Here is a 24,463-nt window from a genome sequence, read left to right as displayed (position 1 = left end):
AAGGGAAGGGAAGGGAAGGGAAGGGAAGGGAAGGGAAGGGAAGGGAAGGGAAGGGAAGGGAAGGGAAGGGAAGGGAAGGGAAGGGAAGGGAAGGGAAGGGAAGGGAAGGGAAGGGAAGGGAAGGGGAATTTCCCTGCAAATCATTAGAACTGGTGAACCTGAAAAAAGTTGTGCCTAAATGTGGTTTTAGTCTTGCCACAGGTTGTTGTTACCAGGGAGAAATAATCAAATCGTTACTAAGCTAAAAATAATTTTAAACCCCTACCAAAATGAGGTAGGCAAAGAGACTGTTGGTATGAAAAAGACATATTCCTTGAAATAATCAATACAACAATGGAAAAACAAAAGTTTCTATGCAAGAAACAAAAGTATATTGATAAATACATACCTCTGGTGGGTTGCCTCTGACTGGATGCCAGGTGCCCACCAAAGTCACTCTATCTCCTAACTCCTCAGCCAGGAAGGTGAGATAAATTTAAGTCTCTTGGGCTGAGATAAGGATATGGAGAGATCACTCACCAATTAACTGTCATGGGCTATAGAAACAAACATTGGGGAAATTAGCTCAATTAATTACCATGGGCAGCAGGGGCACAGCTGGCTCACCATGGTCTCCACCACGGGTTGCAGGGGAATCTCTGCTCTGATGCCTGGAGCACTTCCTCCCCCTCCTTCCTCACTCACTGATCTTGGTGAGTTAGAGTTGTTCTCACATTCTCACCTTTCTCTGCCAGCTGCTGTTGCACAGAATTTTTTCCCCCTCCTTAAATATATTATCTCAGAGGTGCAACCACTGTCCCTGATGGGCTCAGCCTTGGCCAGTGGTGGGTCCATCTTGGAGCCAGCTGACACTGACTCAGTTGGACATGGGGCAAACTTCTGGCAGCTTCTCACAGGAGTCATTCCTGTACCCCTGTGCTACCAAAACCTTGCCATGCAAAGCCAGTACAATATCTTTATCAAAAAATATGCTATTTAATATACGAACATTAGGCTAAACCATGTCACTGTTACTTTACCCTAATGCTACCTGTCAAGAAGCTGCACTGAGACACTGTCTGACAGGGTGATCTGAACCCATTCCCCAAATCCCACAAACCATTAAAGAAGTTGCCCATGATCCACACCAGGTAATATATTTCCTATCTGACTCACAGCTCCCTGGAAGGGAACATCCTGAGACGTAATTATTTCATGTTTGCCCAAAGCTGTGAGACGAGGGGATGAGGGCAGTGGGCTCTGGGCTGCTGCTGGACAGCTCCCTCAGGGGAGGAGGGGAGGCTCATCTCCCCAACCTGCGAGCCCAGGCACGGCACCAGCCTCTGCCATTTCACCCTCTGGATGCATTCTACTCTGAATCATGCCGAGACACACTATACTGGGGATTTTTTTTTGTTTGTTTGTTTTTTTCTTATTTGAGGAAAATAAAAAAACCAAAACACTTGGTCTTTACCCACTTTTGTAGGACAGGAGGGAAGCACTGGATCTCAGCAATTCATGCAGGCTGGTAATGTGAATGAAGTGCACTATCTACAGGCAACATCTGTACCTTCTTTCAAGCTTATTTTTTATAACAACTACCATTTTCATGTGCAAGCAAGGTATGACCTCTTCTCAATCCCTGTTATTTGAGATTTTCTGAGCTCATTGTAAGAAAAGAAAAGAAAAAAAGCTGAATAATTTTGCAATCAAAAGAGACCTTAATGCTGAACTTCTAAGAGAGTCTAAAATTACTGAGAGTTGTGACTGAAGGAAATAGACAGTTTAGTGCTTTTCAACCAAATTGATGTGTAGTCCTGAAACAGTCCTATATGTCAAATTGTAGGTTGAAGACAGGGAGTTGACTGTAAAATCAACATCTCAGTGCAGTTCCAGTAAATGCTAACAATAATATTTTCCAAAGGTGCACACACATATATGCATGTTCATAGAGAAATTATATAAAGACATTTTAAAGATGCCATGGCATGCTTCAAATATCTATTAAAAATAACATCTGATGAAAATTATCTTTAATGCTCTGTAATTAAATACAATACCAAAATGCTTATGTATAGACATCCTCAAGGAAATAGACAGAGATACAAATGGATTTACTAATCTTTCTGTTCATATGAAGTTAAAGACTGACAATTATATCAGAGTATTTAAAAGGAAGTCAGAGAATAAAACTGCAGTATTCAATCACCATGCTATTTAACCTGCCAGTATATAGATAAAGGAAAAAAACAATGCAGAGTATTGTAGATGTTCCTCTAACATCCTTTTTCCTAACTCTAAACTCTAGCTTTCCTAGTTTGTTTACTAAAATGTTATGTTTAGGATTTAAATTTATCTTAGCAACTCCTCAGTTTCGTCTCCACTTAAAAAAGCTATTTTTACATGTTTTTATGCTCAGGAATACTTGTCTTAATTTATTCACACATACTTGAGACTAAATAATCTATGACATAACTGTTTGTTTTCTGAACTTTTATGAGGAAGAAGACAAATATCCATCATGAAGAATGCAAAGCACTCCCTCACAAGACCAAAGCAACAGTGCATGAAATTGAACTCAAAAAGAGCCTCCATTCTGTGTGACTTCTTGGCTGACACAATTCAGATATTTATAGCTTTACGAATATGCCACTGGAAAAGAACTTGAAGCTTTTTCTAGCTAGGAAGGATTAATGAACATGTGCACCTGGTAATTACAGCACTCCATCTTTCTCAAAGCCCTCACATTGCCTCAATGGCAGAAACTGTAATGAAAAACCATTGAAAATATCAATCTGCAATTCCATAAGTCATTTAATTATTAAAATATATAATCTCTTTTCATACTTTCTATGAACTATGCTAACAGTGGCATGCAAAAAATCATACTTTTTCTTCATGTTATTACCTGGAACACCTAATTTAAAATGAAAAATTCATCTGATATCAGCTTGGGTTTTAACTTACTCTAACCTCAGATTGGAAAATGCATGGTAATAACTGTCAAATACTTCTGCAAGAAAGAGCAGAAAAAAACCACCCCAACAGCCTGGGGTAATGCATGCAATTTTAAGACAAAAATTACATACTAAATTTCAAAAGAAGCTTATTTGAAAAGAAATATTTAAAGATTGGGGAAAACAAGCATTCTGTACTTTTTTTCCTAAAGAAGGTTCTCAGTTATTGTCAGGTGGAAACTTTTTAAGCAGTAATGCATGCTGCCACAAACATTTGTCTAACATACATACCACTAGAAATCTACAGTAGCTGGGGTACTGTTTGTTTGCTAAAACACTTCCCAAATAAACTTGAAAAACACTATGCACTTCATGTCCTATTTTGAGATTAAACCATACTGAAAAAAACTTGGAAAATATTACAAAACAAAGCCACTTTATCATCAAAGTAGTAAACCCCCAAATAGTCTATGAGCATCAATATTCAAATCTTCTCATGTTATTCTGACATTTGATATAACATTAACCTGAAACAGCCAGACACATGAAGGGATGAAACAGACCACCCAAAAGTCAAAACAACCTTACTAATAGAGATTATTTTAAGCAGAAAGCCTCAACTGCTTTACAAGTGAAATTAAATTTTAATATACATTTTAGTGAAGTCCTTAGCTATTAAAACATTTGAATGAAAGCCAATTATAACCTAAATGCACAGACATCTATGTGGCTCTAAAAGTAGTCTTTTAAAAGATATTTAAGCACAGTATGAGATTTGAGCATTAAAAATGGCCTTTTATTGTTAAAACATACTGTTCCTTGGTGGATTATAGAAAAAAAAAAAGGTTCCAGTAGAGATAAGTGTGCATGAAATGCTCTCTCAAGAGTATTCAGCCAAACTGACTGCAATAAGGGGACTTCAAAAAGCAGCAAGAGAAGAGATGTTCAAAGCACCTTGCAGCTTTGGGCTACTGGCCTCTACTGCTGTTTTTAATACACTTAGGTTTAACTTGGGAGCGGATAAATAATTGACAGAGGTATTTTCAGAAAGCTTTGATCACCGCACCGTTTGTCACAAGCTCCAAAGTAGTCGCTGCGATAACACTTAATCTGGGGCTTCTTATTTCAAGTACAAAAGCATCCCCTCCCACCTACTGCTCGCAGACTCCTGCATCAGGGCAGGAGACTTAAGATGCAGCCTGCACAGCACTAACACGCCACGCTCTCCGCCGGCAGATTCCTTCTCCAGCACGCCTATTTTCGCATCCTTACCTTTAAAAGGCTGTCCAGAACCTGCAAAGTTCCCCCAGACGGTTTTAGTTCAGAGCATCCAGCAGTGCATCCGCACAAAGCTTTGCCATTGCGAGTGTGAAGAGAAAGAGCTGCTGGGATGCTGAATGGCACATCAGCCAACTTTGTGTGTATCCGCGGCTCCCTGAAAAAGCTGGACCGAAATTCCCCTCGCCTGCGGATTGGATTCAACAGCACTCAGTAACTGTGAGAGAGAGCAAGGATTTAAAAGGGGAAAAGGGAGAAGCGGGACGGGGGGCACGTCTGAAGAGAAAAGGAAAATCCTGTCCTGGATACTGGCTGTGATAAGTCTTGGCTGTGAAATACAAGCTGCTCTTCAGAGTCCCACAAATACTTGCAAAGCTACTCTTCTGTAATGTTTTCATTGCACTGTGTACCATAGGATGCCATCAGTCTGACAGCTGATATTTCAATATAGAATGTGTTAACTGTTTGCCTAGCTAACATATTAGGGGACAACACAAGCATTTCAGCCTTCATGCTGAAATCATAAAAAGAAAGTGCAATATGTGAATAAAACTAATTTTAGATATACTCAGACTATAATTTTCCTAATTTTCTGCAGATTATTTGTGTACTCATTTAGATTCAAATAACTGTAAAAAATGTTTTCTTTCTTCCCTGTTAAATGTAGATATTGAAGTTCCCATATAATGGCCCATCAGTGTAGACTGTTTCAACTGCATTACTTATCCAGTCCTTGTAGAAAATCTACCTGTAACACTAAGTCCCACCTTTACACTTTATGTGCTAGTCAGTGTAGAGTGAATCAGAGTTTGCAGAGATGCTCCTGACACATTACACCTGCTTTAAATATTCTTTACCAGCACAATTCTTACACTACTCTGAAATGAAACATTTTTACCTGTATAGCTAATGATGTACACAGCATATACAATAAAAGTTAAACTTTATGTATCTAGGAAAATTGGGGCTTTTTCCTTGCAAATTTGGCCTTTGCCATTTTAGGAATAACTTTTATTAACATACAATAGATGCTTTATCACACAGTCTTTCTCAGACCATAGTAGGATACAAATTTATTTCTGCTTGCTGACAATGAAAATACCATTTTCTAGTGGCTCTAATCTTTTGGCACTGGCACAGCAATTTGAGGTTAGAAGTAAAAGTGCCAGGAAGATAAGAGGCCAGATGTACCATAGAGGTGATGACCTCATTTGGCAAAAAGAAAAATATTTTTGGCATTTAGTTTAAATAGCACAGTTTATTTCAAGTGGTACCTTTTTTTAGTGAGGTTGGGTGAGGAGGAACACCTCAATCCCCTCCAAGGTCATAGGACCCATTAAAACAAATAAGACACATAATAAAGGTCAAGCAGGAAAAAGAACCACCAGGGTAAAAGACATGGCTCACAACTATATCTATTCAGTGTATTTTTTTTCTCTACAAACAAACATTGTATCTGTCTAAATGTTAAGGAGTTTACATTCCAAATTGCATTACCAATTATGAGGCGTTAAATTGGCCTGTATAGGTTTTCCAGCTCCTATTGACCTCATCAAACAGCTGTGATTTCTAAGCAATCAGTCTCTAATGAGTTTAGAAACAATAAAGAGAAGTTAAAATACCAGATGTATTTAATTTATCTTTAAAGAAAAAAATAACTCTCTTAAGATGTACATCTTGAAAACTTTAATATGTACAAAATGTTCCTTGGTTTTGCATTTTTGGCTAATGTGTGGAGGAATCATCCTTTAGTGACTGAAAAGGAAAAACAATACTTATGCTCTTCCCGTGTCTTTTTAATATAGTTAGTGCCTTATCAGCACTCAAACACACTCCTGTGAACAGCTCTAGAAAACTACCTAGGATGCTGGAATACCTTAGCTCTCCTTCAATCTTGTCTTGGTTTTATTGTCTTCTAGTACAAACATCTGTAATGCACTCAAAATTATACTGCAAAATTTAAAACCAGGTAAAACCTGTGCACCTAATAAAGGCAACATCTCAGAGAAAGAGCTGAAATGCAAATGTAGCTATTAATTGCAAGGGAAAAATTCTATACAGCCATCTCAAGTAAAGCTTATAATATTGCTGGAATATTCTGCCTTAGAGAAGTTTTTTGTCAGTACTTGTTAAGGCTAGTTAAGATCACCAAAATAAATAGACAAAATGAATAGATAAATAAATAAATAAGTTACTATAATAAATACTTCAATACATTAATTGAAAGGTAGAATACAGGGTCATTGAAAGGGTTATGAACAGAAGGTAATTCTCAGCTACAAGTTCAGTGATTAAAGTATTTAGCTTTTAAGGACAGTCAGTCCATCATCTTTCCTGTGCACAAAAGTAATTGAAAGCAAAAGAGCCTTTACAAAAGGCACTTTAAATGGTTTGTTTGTTTATGTTTGATGACTGTTTAAGTAAGCAGGAAACCAGATAACCTCTCTGGAAACAATTCATTATGTGGCTGCTACAGTACTACAGCACTACTTCAGGAATCATATTGCACACACATTTCATGTGCACTGAGCAGTCCCCTTTGTGTCCTATGCAGAAATATTGCACACACATATTAAATACACATTTGTTGTTCCTTTTGACTGTAGTGTACAAGGACTGAATGTAAAGAAACATCTTTGCAAAAAGATTCAAGTGCTAATCCCAATTTTGATTTACGCTACACGGTAAAGTAGTTTTACTTTCCCTCCTGACATTTTGCAGCCTTTCAGTGGAGCTAACACATCCCATCTCCCCAATCACAGTTCTTTCAGAAAACCAGAGGACTAGACCCTGGAAAACAAAAATCACTAAAATGACCCCACTGATTGCAGCTATCAAGGAGTTATACAGAGAAAAAATGGTTTCTGAGTTATCTTAGCTTGAGTTTGTAGAGAACAAACTTTGACTTAGCAAATGACTAGGAATTCAACAGAGAGATGTGTCTGTGTTTGCCATGAACTCTCCTACAACTGCCAGAAGGCTGCATATTTAAACAGATGTAGATAATCCACAGCAGATCCCAGATAATGTGGAAAACATTTAACCTGAATGTGAAAAGAAGCACATCAGTGTAGAGGGTCCATATTCAGAGCATTTTGTGGCCAGGCAAATCCCAGAAGAGTTTTCTCATTGCTCTTGGATCATCATCCAGAACATCTCTGTAAGGAATATACAAATGACCTTGCCCTGATTGACACTTATGTTTGTGACCATAATGGAGATTATATTCTGCACATTAAACACAAGTCTGTAGTGTGATTTGGGTAGCCAAAACCAGAAGTCAGGAAAACTCTCAGGAAAAAGAGTGGCTTAAGGTAAAAGCAGTGAATGTAACTAAATGAGATTGCCAGATCTATCAGCTTTCAAAATTTGACTCAATGTCCTACTGAGCCTGACATCTTTTGGTCAGACAGGTATCGTAATAGGAATGCAGAAGAAAAAATAATTTCAGCAGCATTAAAAGGACTGTATCTCAAAGACAGTGCTCATTTTTTTGTAAAAACAGCACAGAAAGGGGCACTTTACAGACAGGTATTTTATTCATCTAAGTTATTTCCAGGAGGTATTAAGAATCCACAGGTAAAGGAGACACAGAAAATCTAAAAAGGGCTCCTTTCTATTACCAATTCTCTATTCTTATTGCTAAAAATGCTGCCATTTTGGCTTTAAGCACTCCTGTCATTCCTAGGCCAAAGGTTCTTGAAAACAGAAAGTGCATAAAAGATACAGTCACACCTGAACTTGTCATAGTTTATAGGCTTTTATAGCATGTAAGATAATGGTAATATTACCATTAAGAATTCTGCAGCCCTCAGGGCTCATGGTATTCTTTATTCTTTATGCTTTTAGAAGTTAAGTTTGTGTTTTCTATTTTCCATGACTGTGAGAGAATTCAGGAGCTAACATTGTTAGGGAAAAAGACCCTGCTGCTGCAGCACACAATCAAGTACTCCAAGTATTACAAGGACACAACTAAGAATAAAAAATTAAATTAAGAGCAAAAGAATGAAAAAGATAACCTTCAGTTAGCCCTGAAAAGGTGAACACCCCCTCACAGCACTGGTCCCTGTTCAGCATTGTGTAACACATCTGCAGGAGGTAGTGATTCCCCATCCCTCCCTCCCATGTGTGCCAAACAAACTCAGGAGGCAAGCTCCTTTTTATTGGCTTTTTACAGACTGGTTGCCTACTGTGAAGTAGATATTTCCAGTTTCCAGCTATTAGACAAGAAAAGGTCTACTTATAATCCATTATAAGCTTTCCTGACAATGCAGGTTTTTCTGAACCTTGAGCAGAAGGTGCTGTAGAGGAGGAGGATTTACTATGAACTCCTGATTTACTCACCTCCACTCCTGTTTTCATCTTGATCATTTTAAGAGACTTTTTGAAGAGGAAACTCAACAGACTAAACCTTAGGCTCCCTTTAGAACTACACTCATATCTAGCAGCTATATCAGACCATCCAGATGACCTTACAGACTTGCTAGATACCATTAAAAAAAGTGCTTAAATTACATGGACTTTTGCCTTGTTCCATTTGTGAAGAACTGTTCCACATGAAGAACTGTTTCACTATGCTGGGTGTCCCCAGGTTGGAAGTCCTTGCATAGCAGGTGAGGTATTCTGCAGGTGTTCATGAAGATGAATTAAGTCAAAAGACTCAAAAACTCTCATGGGTGAACTCTATTCTTGAGTCAGTCACTCAAAAGTACAATTTGTTTTGAGATTTCACCTTTCATGTTTCTTTTTAAATAACCAAGTTTTGATGTAAGCTGAGTTTTGTTACTGTCAGAGAAAACAGCTTAGATTGCAGATATCTTTGTTTTTAAGTGACATTAAAAAGAGGTATATTAATAAGGTATATTAGTATAACATACCCACAAAAAGTTATTAGCAAAGTTCTAAAGGGATGGAGAAGTAAGAAATTCCTTAACACTGACAACATCAAAGATGAACACAGAAAGGAGTAGAAACTGCTCTCTCACCTATAACAAAAAATCCTGCCTGTAACTGCTAGGGCACCTGCTGTGCTATCAGCACTGCAGATCTTTCTGCCACTATACTGCCTGTTTCTTCTGATGGGGCTGCCTTGCCCTGTCTTCAGCTCTTGGCACGTGCACAGATTACTTCTGGATTCAGTAGTGAGTTTATCTCTAAAACTTGCTTTGACTAACACATCTGAAAAATGATACTGCAATATCGTGCAATGCTTTCTCTTTCCAGGCAGATTAATTAATTTGCCAGAAGCCTGTGGATGAAATCTTGCAAAGGGCACAGGGAGGCTGGAGATGTGTTCTCTCTGTTGGTATCACCAGTCCTGATCACCTGCCAGGCTGGCTGAAAAGGTGACTGCTCACCTGGCAGTCAGCAGGAAGGAGGAGTTCACACGGAATTCTCATACTGCAATTCACATCATCACATCTCAGTCAATTGGATTGAGCCTCTCCACACAGGACGTTGGATATGAGATTTTACAGATTAATTAATTTTTAGCAAAAGATGTATTAAAAGATGGCAATTTTCCAGGACAATAATTGCTTTATTCCCATCATGCAACAAATATAAAAAAAGCTTCACTTTTATCTTCAAATTATAATTCTCATTATTACAGTTGAGAGAAAAAATGTCAATAATTGTTTTGCACGTTAGTATTTTTAGACCAATTGCTATATATCTTGAAAAAAATTATGAGGTGTATTACAGGAAGGTTGTCAGCTACGTTAAACACTGTGAATAGTTTCAGTAGCTCTAATATATAAATTTACATATATCATCCTACCACTGAAAAGTGCATTTTAAAACTAATATTTGATTTTGCTCCTTCTGCACATCATGTGGTTTCATTCAAGATGAAATTTAGCATGAGAAATTGTCCTGTGATGAAAAAGAACATCGCTCAAAGTGTGCACACCAGTTAGGAAGATGGATTTATTCTACTTCAAAGAAATGCATGTTCTATTTAGACTTGTACTTTATCACACTGGGTTTGGATCTTAAATATTCATTTTGATTATGTATTATTTCACTGATTTATTCACTCATTAATTCAATCCTATAGTAATGTGATCAACTTCAATGGATATATTTAAACTGTTACATACATTTTATCTTTTTGTGCTACACAAAATTCCTCCATCAAAATAGTTAATTAAGGAAGAAAATCAAATTTTTCTTAATCTCACACTAATGCATAATTTTTTCTTTGAAAAAAAATACAACTTAATTATGAAAATGAATCCATGAATTATATGAAGACATGTGAGTAATATTAGAAATGAGCATAGCAAATGAAAAGTCGACACAGTATTCATGTTTGATTTAATACATCAAAAGTGAAGCAAGAGTGTGTCTAGAGAGCTCATGGGTCATATCATCCGACAGATATGTAATACCCAAATGAGTGCTGATAAGAAGATAAAATGAGATATATCTGTTTTTCTGTCTAATGTTTTGTGAAGTCTGTTTGTACCTATTCATTTTGGTGTCTCAGTTACAAAGGCAGTGTATTACAAAAGGATTTGGGACGTCCAAATTTTTTTTACTCCTCAACAAGATTTTTTTTTCTGACTTAGCACAGAATCATTTATTCTGTTCCTGATTTTCAAAGAATCTGAAGGAGCCAAGTTCTCTTATCTCAGTGGAATTGATGATCCTTTAGCCCCTTGCTTCTCGGATGTCTTTGAAAATCCTACGTCCTTTCCCTGATTATCCGTCTATTGAAGAGAACATAAAATTTACTTATCTGGGGTATCCAATATGAAAAATGTGCACACATTGCTGAAAGATGATGGTGATGTGAATATGATCAAAGGGAAACATGGGGTTAGATTCAGGAATAAGGCGGTGATAATTTAACTACCTTTAGCAGAGGTAAGAGTGATTTTAAAAAAACCTGCTTTTTTATTAGCAAAAAAGGAATAAGGGAATACAAAAAAAAAAAAAAAAGGGAATACAAAGCTTACAGTAAATAGAATGTCATTCAAATTACAGACATTTAAGTCGATGACAAATTCCTTTCTTTTTTATTTTTCTTTTTTTTTACCCTTTCCTTCTTCTGTTTCTTTTCTGACTCGGTTACCAGCATCAGCAACAGGACAGTAAAAGCAGCTACAGCATCTCCACATTTTCAGGAGCACAAAGTACTATCGTGTTCTATTTGTGTCATAGCTGTGGCCAGTGTGACAGGCTGGAATATTACAAGGATAGGTCATCACTGAAAAGTGGTATTTTATTTCACAAAGAAAAAAAGTTATAAAAAAATCAGCCCTTACCTAGTAAGTCCTATTTCTGTTCTCAGTCTATGTAACTTATATATTGATAGAGAATTTTATGCATATGTTATGCAAACTACTTTTTAAACAATTGAAAATATCAATGATTGACAATAGCTACCAATTAAAAACACCACTAAGACTTCTGCTGATGTGTTTACAGTTGTTCAATATAGATTTCTTATAATACCACGACCATCAGTTTCTATATTTGGAATATTTTCCGCCTCTTTCTAATGAAATTAATATCAGCTACATTTTTTCTTTTTCTCCAAAAATGGAAATAAAATATACAGGATATTCTAGAAATTTGTTAGCAAAGTCATCTAATTGTTTTGTTGTTGGTTGTCTTTATTAATTGTCAAAGCTTAGAATTGGGCTTGATAAGGTATATGTCTAAAAAACTAAATAAAATCATTGTGCATAGCGTTAATATTAGGAAGTTGAAGAAAAAAATAGCATCTCAATTGAATAAATTAATTGTTGGAGGCTTGAACAGAAGTCATAACAGGGAGAGAATACTGCCACAGTTTGGCTAGATAATACAGTTGCAGATAATAGTTTTATCCATCTTAGGAAAGCTGCAGAAGTATCACTGAGTCTCTTCAAGGTCAAATATAACCCTGATATTGTATTGCTTATACTGCTATGTCAGGAAATGATACATCACAGTTATAAATTTATTAGTGTGAAAAAACCGTATGTGCTATTTGCATTTTGAAAGCAATATTGAAACATTAACTCCTCAATACTCAAAACACCCCAGAAAGATTGTTAGGTAGAACAGATCACAGAATAACAATAAAAAGGAATAAATTATATTCACATTGATAGAAAAAAAATTAAAACTGAGTTAGATTAAATATTTTCCATGTTTCTTGAATATATATACAGTTCATACAGATGCAATGAAAAATTTCCATTAGATCAAAACAGCAAAAGAAGAAACTGGATGGCTTTTTAAATTCCAAATACCTTGGGACCTATTACTGAAAATAACTTCACAGTCTTTTACATATAGAATTAAAGACACCAATGAAGATCATAAAATTAAACTTAAAATTGATTTATGATTCAGTTGAAGATCTCTGTTCTTTTAGACTAAAACACTGCTGTTTCCTATCTTTATGTCCTGGGCAGACATTTTTTAATGACAGCTAGTTAGGAATTTCATCCAATAAGGGTCAAGAGACATCCAAGAAGTTATGTAGAAGTGTTATCATCTTCCCACCCTATCTCCTCCAGTTTTAAAGGCACATCTATGTTCTCTCTAATCCAAAGGCACATCTATTTTCTCTATCACTCTGCCTCAATTTCAGCAGTAGGGTAGGGCTAGTTAAATGGTATCCAGATCAGCTTTACTCCAAACTTTCCCACAGCCCTATTCCCTATAAAGTCAGAAGTCAGTGGTCATCTACTAACTGTTTTAAACTATACAATAGAGGAATTTTTTAACAAAGTAAAAAAATTGTGGAAAAGAGAAAACTGGAAAAATTCAAAAACTTTTACACCCTCCCCAGCCATGGAAAAGCTGATGCAGACATCCCTTTTATATAATATAACCACCATTTATTAACTCTGCCTCAATTAGGTCAGAACGAGCTCCACACTATCAAAACTATCAAGCCAAAAACTGCCAGGCAGTCATTTGGAGTTTGACATTACACATTTGACATTACACATTTGACATTACACATTACTTATATTCACAACATTCATTTAAATGGATAGCTCCCAGCAACCAGAAATAATAAAATTTTTTGGACCTCCTGCCTTGTCTCTATGAGGAAAAAAGAAAATTCAGCTCTAGCCATTCAAGTTAAAGTTGTCTTCAACAATTATAGACCTTTACAAACCAGGGATATCTGAAGAGAAAAAGTTCAATTAATTGCACCTAATAATTAGAGTGAATCAGGCAAAATATTTATCGTTCAATGTCATAAGGGTAGTATGCAGGAAAACTATGATCCTATGGAAGGGTCTTTCTGATCTTCAGATAGGAAAACAGCAATTTCCAGCTGACAGGATTAATTTAAGAAAGAAGAAATCCTGGACACAAACCCAGTTGTAATCCAATTTTTGCCATGTCATTCAAGTTCTTATATTCCACACCCTTTCTGCAGGTAGTACTAACTGTAGAATGCAGTTTTGCACAGAAAATCTCTCCCTCACTGGAAGTCGGTTGACTTTGGCCTATGCAATTATTAATATAAAATAAAATAAAATAAAATATGAAAATAAAGAATGGAAACATATAACCCTAAACATTTTATATTACGATATTATTCTTACAGTGCAGTGATACTGAAAAAAAACCCCAAACAAATAAAAACCAAAATTTTCCTCAGTAGTACCAATTCCCTGATCAAGCTCTTAAAACAATTTTCTATTTTAATTGGAAAAGAAGGGAAGTGTACAAATAGACTTTTGTCATTGTGAGTTAGTTTTACTTTTTACTTTTTTAGAAGTAAAAATAAAGTCCAAATTTATCTGTGAGGTTTTATATGCACACATAATTGTGGAAAATGTGTTGGACTATGTTGCTTTTCACAACCATGAAATTTGGCAAAGTGAGAATTTCATGCTTGTATGCACTCTATCATGGTCACAATCAGGTTCTGTAAATACTTTTCAAAATGAGACCTTTTAAGTGGTGGTCATCATTCTTACCATCAAATTTCCTGGCAACTGAGTATCTGTGCTTCCATTAAATCCAAGATGCTTTGGGAACTGTATTCCACTTTACACTTTTTCTGGCTCTGTAAATAGATACCTAATGATAAACATTATCTGAAGGGAATAAGGGGATTTTCTTTTGCTTTATTTCCAATGAGGTCAATAGTTTACTATTTCTATCACTGAAGATCTGCCCTATGAGTCTGTAAGACAACATTATAATAACCAAGGCTGTGTAAAAAGAAAAAAGAGAAAAATCCCCCATAATTGTCCATCTGTCAAACTTTAGAATTGATCGAAGATGATAGAATAGAAATACATGAAAACTAGTTTCTACCATCAGTACTTTTGTCAAAGTCCTGCTTTGCTTAGCCCTGATTATTTGAAACTCTAACATAAGACATGGAGATTCAGATTCACCAAAAATAATATTTCCTTTATGGATGGCTGCTATGAATATTGCAAAAGAGGTCCTGAAACTTTTACAAAAAACCCTTCCAGAAGTGCATGACTTATTTTCTCCAAAACAAGTAAACTCCTTGATCCAAGACTGCAAAGTATCAGTCATGGTAGAAATATGGTAGAAATAGGACTTTTCAAGGGGAATAAAGAAAGACAAGATGAAAAAGCAAATCCAACAGTGGAGTTACTGAAAGTTCATTTTAGAGATGTGCTTTCTTACCACGTTACTACCACATTTCAAAATCACCTGTTTGCCTTTCCATTTAGTCTTACTTTTACAAAAGCCTATGGTTTAAAATTAGTTTTACTACATCTCAGTATTACTGTATAACTAGAAAATGTTTTTCAAAAAGATAAACAATAAATGCAATGTCCATAGACAAATTCCTCATTTTTATTTAGATAAAAACATCTGAGTTCTACATTTTATCTTAAGAGCTTTTCTTGATAGACCTCGTGTTTCTAAAACTGAAGGAGTCTATATTTGATCAACTGACCAAAACAGTAATTTATGGACATACATTGATGAGTGCAGTGAGAGATGACAGTTCATATTTTACTTTTGGTGCCTTGCTTCACACCATTTAAATACTTTGATGTCCAGTGGTAGGACACAAGACCAAGTCTCTCAAAACTCCAGTCACCCCATGTAGGATTGTGGAGATCAGATCACTGGATAATTTTTCTGCTATATAGAAATAGCATGTCTTGACATCTCATTTATGAGTGCATATGCAGAAACCTTAAAAAGAAAGCTTGGGTAGAAAGAACATACAAAATAAGAGTGCTAAGAGCCTAGATATATATATCTATATCTAATATATCTATATATCTATATCTATCTATATCTAATCTATATCTATATCCTATCATATTCACTCAGAAATCTACTATGAAGTAGAACTCTCTGAAGCAGAAGGGTACAGCAGATGGCAACCAGCAACCAAACGTGGAAACAAAAAGTAGGCATGCTGACATTTGTCAGCAGCTGCAAAGGACAGCCCAATAATTCTGATGGCTTTTGCAATTGTCCAGAGATTTTTCTGCTTGTAATATCTCAGATGAACTAACATTTACTTCAACCTCAGATGCTTTGGGTTTTGTTAGGGAATGCATTTAATTCAAAATAAAAATTGTGTTGCTTAGATTTTCCCAGTTATGGGAGATTTTACTTGTTTCTTTCTTGGTCTGGACTAATAGTTCCAGGAATGAGATTTTATTGCAACAAGGGAAAAAAAATAAAAAGCATTCTTAGATGCTTCCTGAAAAGTTCATTGTCTTAACTTTCAGAAATCATCCAATCATGTGCATGCTCAAACACACAAAAATTATAGGAAAAAGGTAAACATTTGAATATAACATATTGTTATACTTTAAGACATTATTTCCATACCATCATCATGTTTTTAAACTATCTTAGCCTTAACTTCCGGCTTCTGCCACCATATTTTCTGCTTGGTTTGGTGCCGTGTGATTTTGAGTCAGATTTTGCTTCCAATAGAACCTTGTAAAATTTCTTCAAAGAATGATTTATGCAAGGTAGAAAAAGTGCTACATTTATATTTGAAAATTATACTACAGTATTGTTCTCCCAGGAGCCATAAACAGATCAGAGTCCAGTTTGTGCTATGGAAAAAGAGCTATGAACCTCACTGGGACTTTTAATCACAATATGCTGGCTCTGAATTGAAGATCCATTTTCTGTCATGTCCCATTGGACTAACAAAAATCTGTTTGTTCATGGAAGTTAATTTTAAAATTTTAGCAGAAAAAAAAAAAAAAGGATATTGGAGGTGTTGCCCAGATTTCAATCAAGCTTGACCTTATTCCAGAATAAAAAAAAAAAGTTTATTGTTGTGTAGTGTCTTCAAATCAGTTTTTCAAAAACCATAGATGCTATTAAATATTTTTTTCTGTGTCCTAAGAATGTTAGGAAATACCCTTACAAAACTAGGAGTAATTGTATTCTGCACAGTTGTCTGTGGACATTGGGAAATGTGTAAAATAAATTCCCATCTGGTCATACTTTTTTCCATTAGTGCCTTCAGCTTCAGATCTGAACTGGGGAAGTGACTTAATGCAAGAGAAAAGCAATGAAGCCACTAGAAACTTCATCCTTTATCACTGATTTTATTTAAACAGAATAAGAGTAGAAAATCTGACAAAATACCACTCACAATGTCACTCCATTTATCAGAGAGGCCATTGAGATTTTACCAAGGGGAAAAAAATGAGATATATATAAAACACAGTAAAGAATCTCTAAGCTCTCTGTGTGATTTTTTGACCTTTGGGTAAGACCTGAATAACAAAGTTCTAGAGCTAGATTATACTTAAATTAGGACTCTTGTTGACAATAGAAAATAGATTAAAGAGATAGGAGAAAATACTACAGATTTCTAGATTTTCCCTGAATGTTTTTCTTTTGATTATGACAAAATCTGGACAATTTTTATATACTTAAGAGAATATGGCAGCTGATTTCTGACTCACACTAGGACTGCAAGCATTGGAGAGCTGGAAATATGGAATGGAGAGGAAGAGTTTCCCTCTTCTGACTGATCCTGGTCATTGTTCTGAATGACTTTATATGATAATGACAATATAATAGGAATAATGTTAGCTTAAATCATGGTTATAGCTGAAGAAGTGCTTTGGAAATAATTCTATGCAGAAAATGAATATTCTTGAGCTGTGTTACAACCTCATATTCATCCAAATACAGTATTTTATGCTGAAATATGCATGTTAGTTATTGCTTGCTAAACCCTAATTGGTACTTGTCCTGATCTGTCATTCCTAAAAAATGGATATATTAGATTTATATATTCAGATATATGTGTGGAAATCACTGGTCCATGTCCTCTTGTCAGACAGCTGAGATCTAAATTTCTCACTGCTATAATGAAAGCTGTGAAAGACTGAATTTATTAGAATGCAAGGGTCACTTGACTTGGCAAAAAATGTAAAACCTGTATTATACAGATCAATGGCAAGCAAAGAACTTGAATTTCAATTTCTAATATTTTGATATTTTTTGTTTGCTTCTTCTTATACTCTGTTGAGGTTCTTTCCTGTATAAAGTACTTAAATTGTCTAAGAAAACTTACCAAAAGTCAGAAAACAAAAGGATAGAAAAAACTTAGAAATCTTAAAAAAATCCTAAAAAACATAGATACCTAATCCAAAGATCTTAGGAACTATACAGTAGCTGTGCAAATAAAATCAAGAAATCCATGTAATAATGGAACAATGAGAGATTCAAGAGGAATTAAGTTAACCACAGAAAAGTAAAAATAGTCAAAAGTGAGGATAGTCAAAATTTCAGATTTCATACTTACACTTGAAATACATTTTAATGTTTTAAAATTGGAGGTGTGTTGTTTTTAGAAATTTTTAGCAATTTGAAGGCAGAATGGGGAAAGAATTACTTAGTCTACTGTTATATTACTTCATCAGTTGCTTAATGTGCCTAATTATTATGAAGCTATTATGGTATGACAGTCCAGTAACACTCAAAATAATTACCTAGCCCTGTTTATGGAGTTTCTAAATTTGCAGTGTCTTCATGAGATCAAGCACAGCTAACATGATTAATTTCTGCCTTCATGATAAATGTCTCTGAGGTCAAGGGTGTTCAAAGATTTTAAATCAGTATTATATAATAGATGCTGATATTAACTTTAAAAGTAATTGCATCCCACTTGAAGCACTGCTGACAGCACTATGAAGCAAAAGACAATGTACCTGATAATGTAATAAACCAGCCTAATTGGGATTCTAAAAATCCAAACAATTTTGAATACCTCTCTTTTTCTACCACAGAAAATATTGCCAAAACCAAATAGTAAAGTGGTCTACATTTTAGTTATTGTGAACAATTCTGTCAGGTCTACAATGCATAATAAGATAGGGTGCTGTAAGTTCTTCTATAAAGCTCATTTTGATTTGAGATGCAACTTTGAAAAACTTCCAAATGAAAACAGAAATTTCCTAATATGTTACGTTTTAACTGATGTTTTATTTTCTGCATCAGTTATTACTCATAAGATTATTCTCATAATCTTATGAGTTATTACTCATAAGACTATTACTTCAAAGATGTAGCAAAATTTTTTTATGATATTCTGAGCTTTAAGAAAGAGAATTTATATTCTAAGCTTCTCTATATATTATTTCATGCTTATATGCTGTTATTCTGTTTTTGGAGGAATGTGAAAAATTTTAAAACATAAGTAAGAAATATGGAATATTATTATTTGCATACATGCCTTTTACAAATATTCTGAGGTCATAAATGAGCCTCAGGAAATGGTGCACATCCCATTTGTATAACATAGTTCAAATATATTTTAATGGGATCATACTAAACATAACTTCACTTGGTGTCTTTCCATTAATTGTAGAATTTAAACTCAGCTTATACATTCACACTAACTTTACTAAGTTCATCTCTTTCTTTTCTTTTCTCCTGCTGCTGTGTGCTCAACATAATTTCTACTGCCAGAAAATGCATCCTTTTTTCAGATACCAGTATAAGAGTCAAGTAGACTAGGATGCTCTTAAAAATTTGAAAATTAGCCATACAGTCAGGAGATAATTCCATTTCATTAAAGTGATTTTTATTCCTAAATGTGTTATTCTTTCCCTCAATCACTCTCAGTATTATAATAAAAAATCCAGCCATATAAGCAGAACAAAATACATTGTAATTCTTAATGTCTCTTTGTCAAAATACAAGATGTATGAAATTTTTCCTAATTAGGAAGATGGGATTAAGAACAAAAGTTGCATTCAAAGATTGTATTCTGAAAATGCACTTAGGTTACCCCAAGGGTTGTGTTTGAAAACATAATTTCTTTAAAATGCATAAAGTCTGTTGAGACCTCACCAGAAACAAATCAACAAGAAAAGAATCAACACAAAACTAGCCAAAGCATTAAGTATATAACAAGATTAGTTATATGAATGAAATAAAAGAAAAATATTTGCTCTTCAAAATAACTTATCTCAGGAAATGAGGATACAGCAATGCTCCTACTTGTTCCTTATTGCTGAAACATGCTTACAATTCCATCTCAGTCCAGAATGATGTTTCAGTATCAAAATAACTTTGCTAATTTAAGATTCTTAACATTGTTCTTTGTTTCTCAAAACTAACATTGACAGGAATTTATTTTGTTTTGTTTGGGTTTTCTTTTAAACTAAACGTTACTTTCACATTGACTGGTCTCCAAGAATTTCAGGAAACCTGCTGGAGCCCAAGTCAAAATCTCTAAGCAATCTGATGTTAAGTTGTATTAAGGGAAAAAGGTAAATCAGAATTTGAAGACTGATATAGTCTCAAATGATGGAGAACTATAGGTCTGTTAGTAAGCAAAGAGAAAATGAAGCAGCACACGCACCAGCACAACTGAAATTACAGTCTACCTCTAGGAATAAAGAATGCAAAGCCTGCTTAAAGCCTTGAGCGCTGCTATAATGGAAAAAAAAAACCAACCAAAACCAAAACCAACAAACCACCAAAACACCACCCTACAACAATTCTGAAAAAGAAATGAAAGCAAGAGAATTGTGGACAGAAAAAAAGTGATAAAGAATCAGCTATGCCTGGAGTCTTCATTGTGAATCAGACAAAGGAGATAGTGAAATTCTTTGAAGGCATATAAAGAAATAGTCAGCTTATGATTCCTCTGTGTTTTTTCTCAAATATAGCTGTTACCTAAATTTTGTAACTACAGTAAAAGATGGACCAAGTCAGGAATGTCAGATCATCTGCAAAATCATTAGGTTTAGCCATACACTAAATAGTACTGAAAAATGTGTTAATTTTTTTTTAATGTAATTAAACGGTGACTATGAATAGGTGAAAAAACCCCAAAAACATACCAATAGACCAATAATAACCAACAGGGCAAACTTTAATTCCAGTTTTAGCTTTATCATTAAAAAAAAATGAATTCTATAACAGAAAAATGCAGTAACCAAGATGCAGCACCAGCAGCATTTCAAATATAAATGAAGCACAAACATCCATTAAAACCCATTCCCTTTCAGTTTAATAAGAAACATTTATCTATTAAAATGAAATATTCAGCATGCGTCATAGAACTGTCCACTAGATCTTGGATATTCTAGAGAAACAAAAAATATACCGTGGTGGTGCCTTTCTCCTCCATCCCCAGGCCTGCTCTACCATTTCAGGTGCATCTGAGAGGCTTTTACCAAGACCACTGAGTGATGAAACACTTGACCAGACCAGCTGGCAGGGTGAAGCATCTCTGACCATACAGACCGGACAGACCCAGAGGACACAGTCTCAACAAGCACCAAGGGAAATACAGGTTGGATATTAGGAGAAAAGTTTTTTATGGAAAGAGTGATTAAGTTCTGGAATGGCCTGCCCAGGGAGGTGGTGGGGTCACCACCCCTGGATGTGTTTAACAAAAGACTGGATGTGGCACTCGGTGCCATGGTTTAGTTGAGGTGTTAGGGTTGGGTTTGACTCAATGATCTTTAAGGTCTCTTCCAACCTTGTGATTCTGTGAATCCCAGGGGCTCTGGTGTGATACAGGTGGGAACACTGACTGCAACAGGAACATCAGCTGCCCGACCCAGGTGGGGAACCATCAGTCATCCCCTGACAGCCCTGAAATATTTCCTACCTGAATCAGCCCACATGGAGTGGTACAGTTTTTGCTTGGGTTCTAGAAGAAATTGTCAAATGTTTTCGAAATTCCAGTAGTAACTGATCTGAGGATGGAAATTTTGCAGATGACTAAGCCAATCATCTCATGACCCTATCAACAGTAGTCCTGAGTGAGTCCCTTTGAGATGTCCTTGAGCACTGTGGGCTGCAGCAGCTTTGGGTGGGATGGCTCCTGGAGCTCCAGAACCCTCACATTTTCAATACTCACAAAACCATCCCTGATGATGAGGCCTAGGCTCACATCCCCTCATGCACTTCTACTCCTCAACGTGCAACACATTCCTGCTCAGAAATATTAAGGGATTTGACCTGAATTTCACTGAAATTGAGGGGAATTACCTTTATGCAAAGCTGTACACCTCTCTTGATATGCAGGCGTGTGAATCGATTTTGGTATGAATGTTGTTATCGTGAATCTGTAATTAGGCCATTGCCTAATTTAATTGTAACTGGGTCATTCCCCCATTTGATATTTCCTGATTAATAATTTAGGATTTTTAAATGGTTAACTTTCCTATATTCCAAAAGCATGATGTACTGCAGCAAAAAATTAAAATCACTAGAATTAATTGTTAGATTCCTTTTCTATGTGTACTTTTAAAACAAAACATGTACTGTTGTGGTCCTAATTTTTTTTCCCTTCTAAAACAAACAAACAAATAAACACAAAAATAATAAGTTTAGCAGCCTAATTTCATTTACTCTCTATTTTGCCTTGCTTATAGCAAGATTGCAGAATCATCAGCCTTGTGTATTGTGTAACAGGAACCACTGCTGAAGGTATTACAACTAAAAAAGAAGTAATGAGGTAGGATAATGATAGTAAATTTAGAAAATACCAGAACAGGCCTTATTTGAGGCAGTATCACAAGGATGTTCCCAGAAGCATGAGTTCCTCTGAGTCTCAAATCCTATAACACTCAGAAGTAATATAAGTATGAACAAAAGACTCAAAAACAAAATTCTTGTCAGTCATTGTAAATGATATTGGTGTGTCTTCCAATACTCAAAACAGTACACAAATATAACACAACCTATGGGTTCAAATATGTTAGAGTACCCACTCAAACTGAAGTATACAGTTTAAATTGCAAAATCATTTAAGCTAATCACAGTAAGTATTTTCAGTCTGTTCCTAATCTTTGTTCTGTATTGATCACAAATGCAAAGTTTGGCTTTGAAAGAAAACCCAGCTAAAACTGAGGCCCCATATCACCAGACTGTACAATTACAAACAAACAATCCTTGCCTTGAAGCCTTTATAATCTAATAGAAAACACTACAGTACTTTGTGTTATTGGAGCAGTTCCTGAGATCTACTTTACTCTTGAACAACATCTACCAAATGCTCATTCACTCAGACCAGATGTTAATTTGTGCTAAGAATTCTGTTAGATTTCTTGACAAAAAGCTCTCAAACAGTTTAGGTGAGTATAGAAAGAATCTCACTCTCTGGAAAGTTAAGCAGACAAACCAGGTTGTTTTGGGAGGTTTTCTGGTTGGTTGGCTTTTTATTTGGTGGGTTTTTTTGCCATTGAAGGCACAAACAAAAGTCTTAAATACATTCATAACAAAATATTCATATTTGTAGGGATTTTTTTCTTAAAGCAGTCAATTTTATAAAATAACAGTATTAAAACCATAACATAAACACCTATTAGCAAGTAATCCCATTAAACTCAATGATTTACATACAATGTACAGAACAGATCTTTTCCAATTCAGCTGTTAAAAACAACTCTTAAAGGAAGAATGTCTCATGCATTATACTTCAGATTGGTATAGTGCTTCTTGCAAAAGCACAGAAAGAAAATTTCTGTGATCAGAACCTTTCGTTCATCTTGCAGTCTCAAGAAAAGAAACAATATTCCATTTTAATTTAACACAACTGTAGTGACTCAGTCATGGAACACAGGATGAGCTTTATGAGAGATAAGTAGCCAGATAATGTAGCAAAAGAAAAAAAAGAAAAAAAGAAAAAAAGAAAAAAACCCCAATAGTTGTCATTATTATGTTCTTCCCACTAAGAGAGAGCAGAGAACCACCTTGTCTTGCTATGGAAAGCAATAGAACATGGCTATCAAATAATGGAGAGTAAATAAATATAGCTGATCACCTAATTCATATAAAATAATTGGCTCCTATTTCCAGGTTTCAGTAGAATAAAACTTGTATGAACTGTCTTACATAACACAGGTGAATAATAGTTCCCATTTCCACCACACTAATGGAAAATTAACATTCATAGAATTCTCTGCTCGTCTTAGGACCCTGAAATTCAGAAATATTATTTTTATGTACCAAAATTATTTCCTGGATATTTTAATTTGACTTCTAATACCAACCCAATAGCAGGACCTTGCCCAGTTTCAGTACATCTTTATAAATCTTCTTTTAAACTACATTTCCACAGAAATGACAAATAATTGATTTTGACTGTCACCTTAGGGGGGATATGGTGAGACACATAATACTGTGAAACTGAGAAATAATTGCCATTCTAATATAGTAACTGTATTGAAAAAGCTGTTCAGAATATGCTCTCTTTCATTTTTTCTTTCCCTTCTAGCATTTTTGACAGGACTACCCTTTATGCATGCCAAGGCTTTGCAGTCTTTATTAAAATAAAAAACCAAAAAAAACCCTCATGAAGTCATTTTGAAATTAGAAAAATTCTGAGATATGTACAGTTAAAATTTAATGTAATCAGAGCATGATCAGAGCTTGAGTACAACAGTCTATTTTACTCTTGTTCTGATCAATACATAAACTGGAATTTGCCACACTCCACAATATATCATATATCCTTCAATCATTCAATAAAAATTGAAGCTTGTAAAGTCTTAGTATGTGGGGCAAAAGAAAATATTTATTTCTCCTTTTAAGTAGAATCAGGGTAGAATAGTTGCTTGAATTTAGAAGATATTTGGCAAATGCAAAATACTTAGACCCACAAAATAAAAGTTTGGGTTTTTTCTATAGTGGTCTTCATTCCATTGTGAAAAGTCAAACAGATTTTAAAGATTTTAAGAATTGTGTAATTGATTTTTTTTTCCCATGTCAAAAGCCTAGATTTTGAATGAGAAGCTACAGCATATCTGTATTGTGTTTATTTTTAGAAGACTGAGAAG

The 24,463-nt window shown here is 35.1% G+C and overlaps 1 protein-coding gene across 10 annotated transcripts in view; it reads right to left on the bottom strand.

Annotated features, from left to right (window-relative positions):
- DMD (dystrophin) overlaps positions 1–24,463 on the bottom strand; it is a 1,046,004-nt gene that overhangs the window by 508,298 nt on the left and 513,243 nt on the right. The window contains exon 1 of one of the 10 annotated variants that reach the window (XM_077171966.1): positions 4,209–4,356. The exons of the other annotated variants lie outside the window; for them this stretch is intronic. The gene's annotated coding sequence lies outside the window, so the exon portion shown is untranslated. Of the gene's footprint in view, positions 1–4,208; positions 4,357–24,463 lie in introns of those variants that run through there. 10 annotated transcript variants of the gene reach the window in all.

This window comes from Agelaius phoeniceus, chromosome 2 (genome assembly GCF_051311805.1).
Source record: "Agelaius phoeniceus isolate bAgePho1 chromosome 2, bAgePho1.hap1, whole genome shotgun sequence".
Lineage (NCBI taxonomy): Eukaryota > Metazoa > Chordata > Aves > Passeriformes > Icteridae > Agelaius > Agelaius phoeniceus.
The sequence above is the reverse complement of the archived record's forward strand: the minus strand, read 5'-3'. Positions and strand labels throughout refer to the sequence as shown.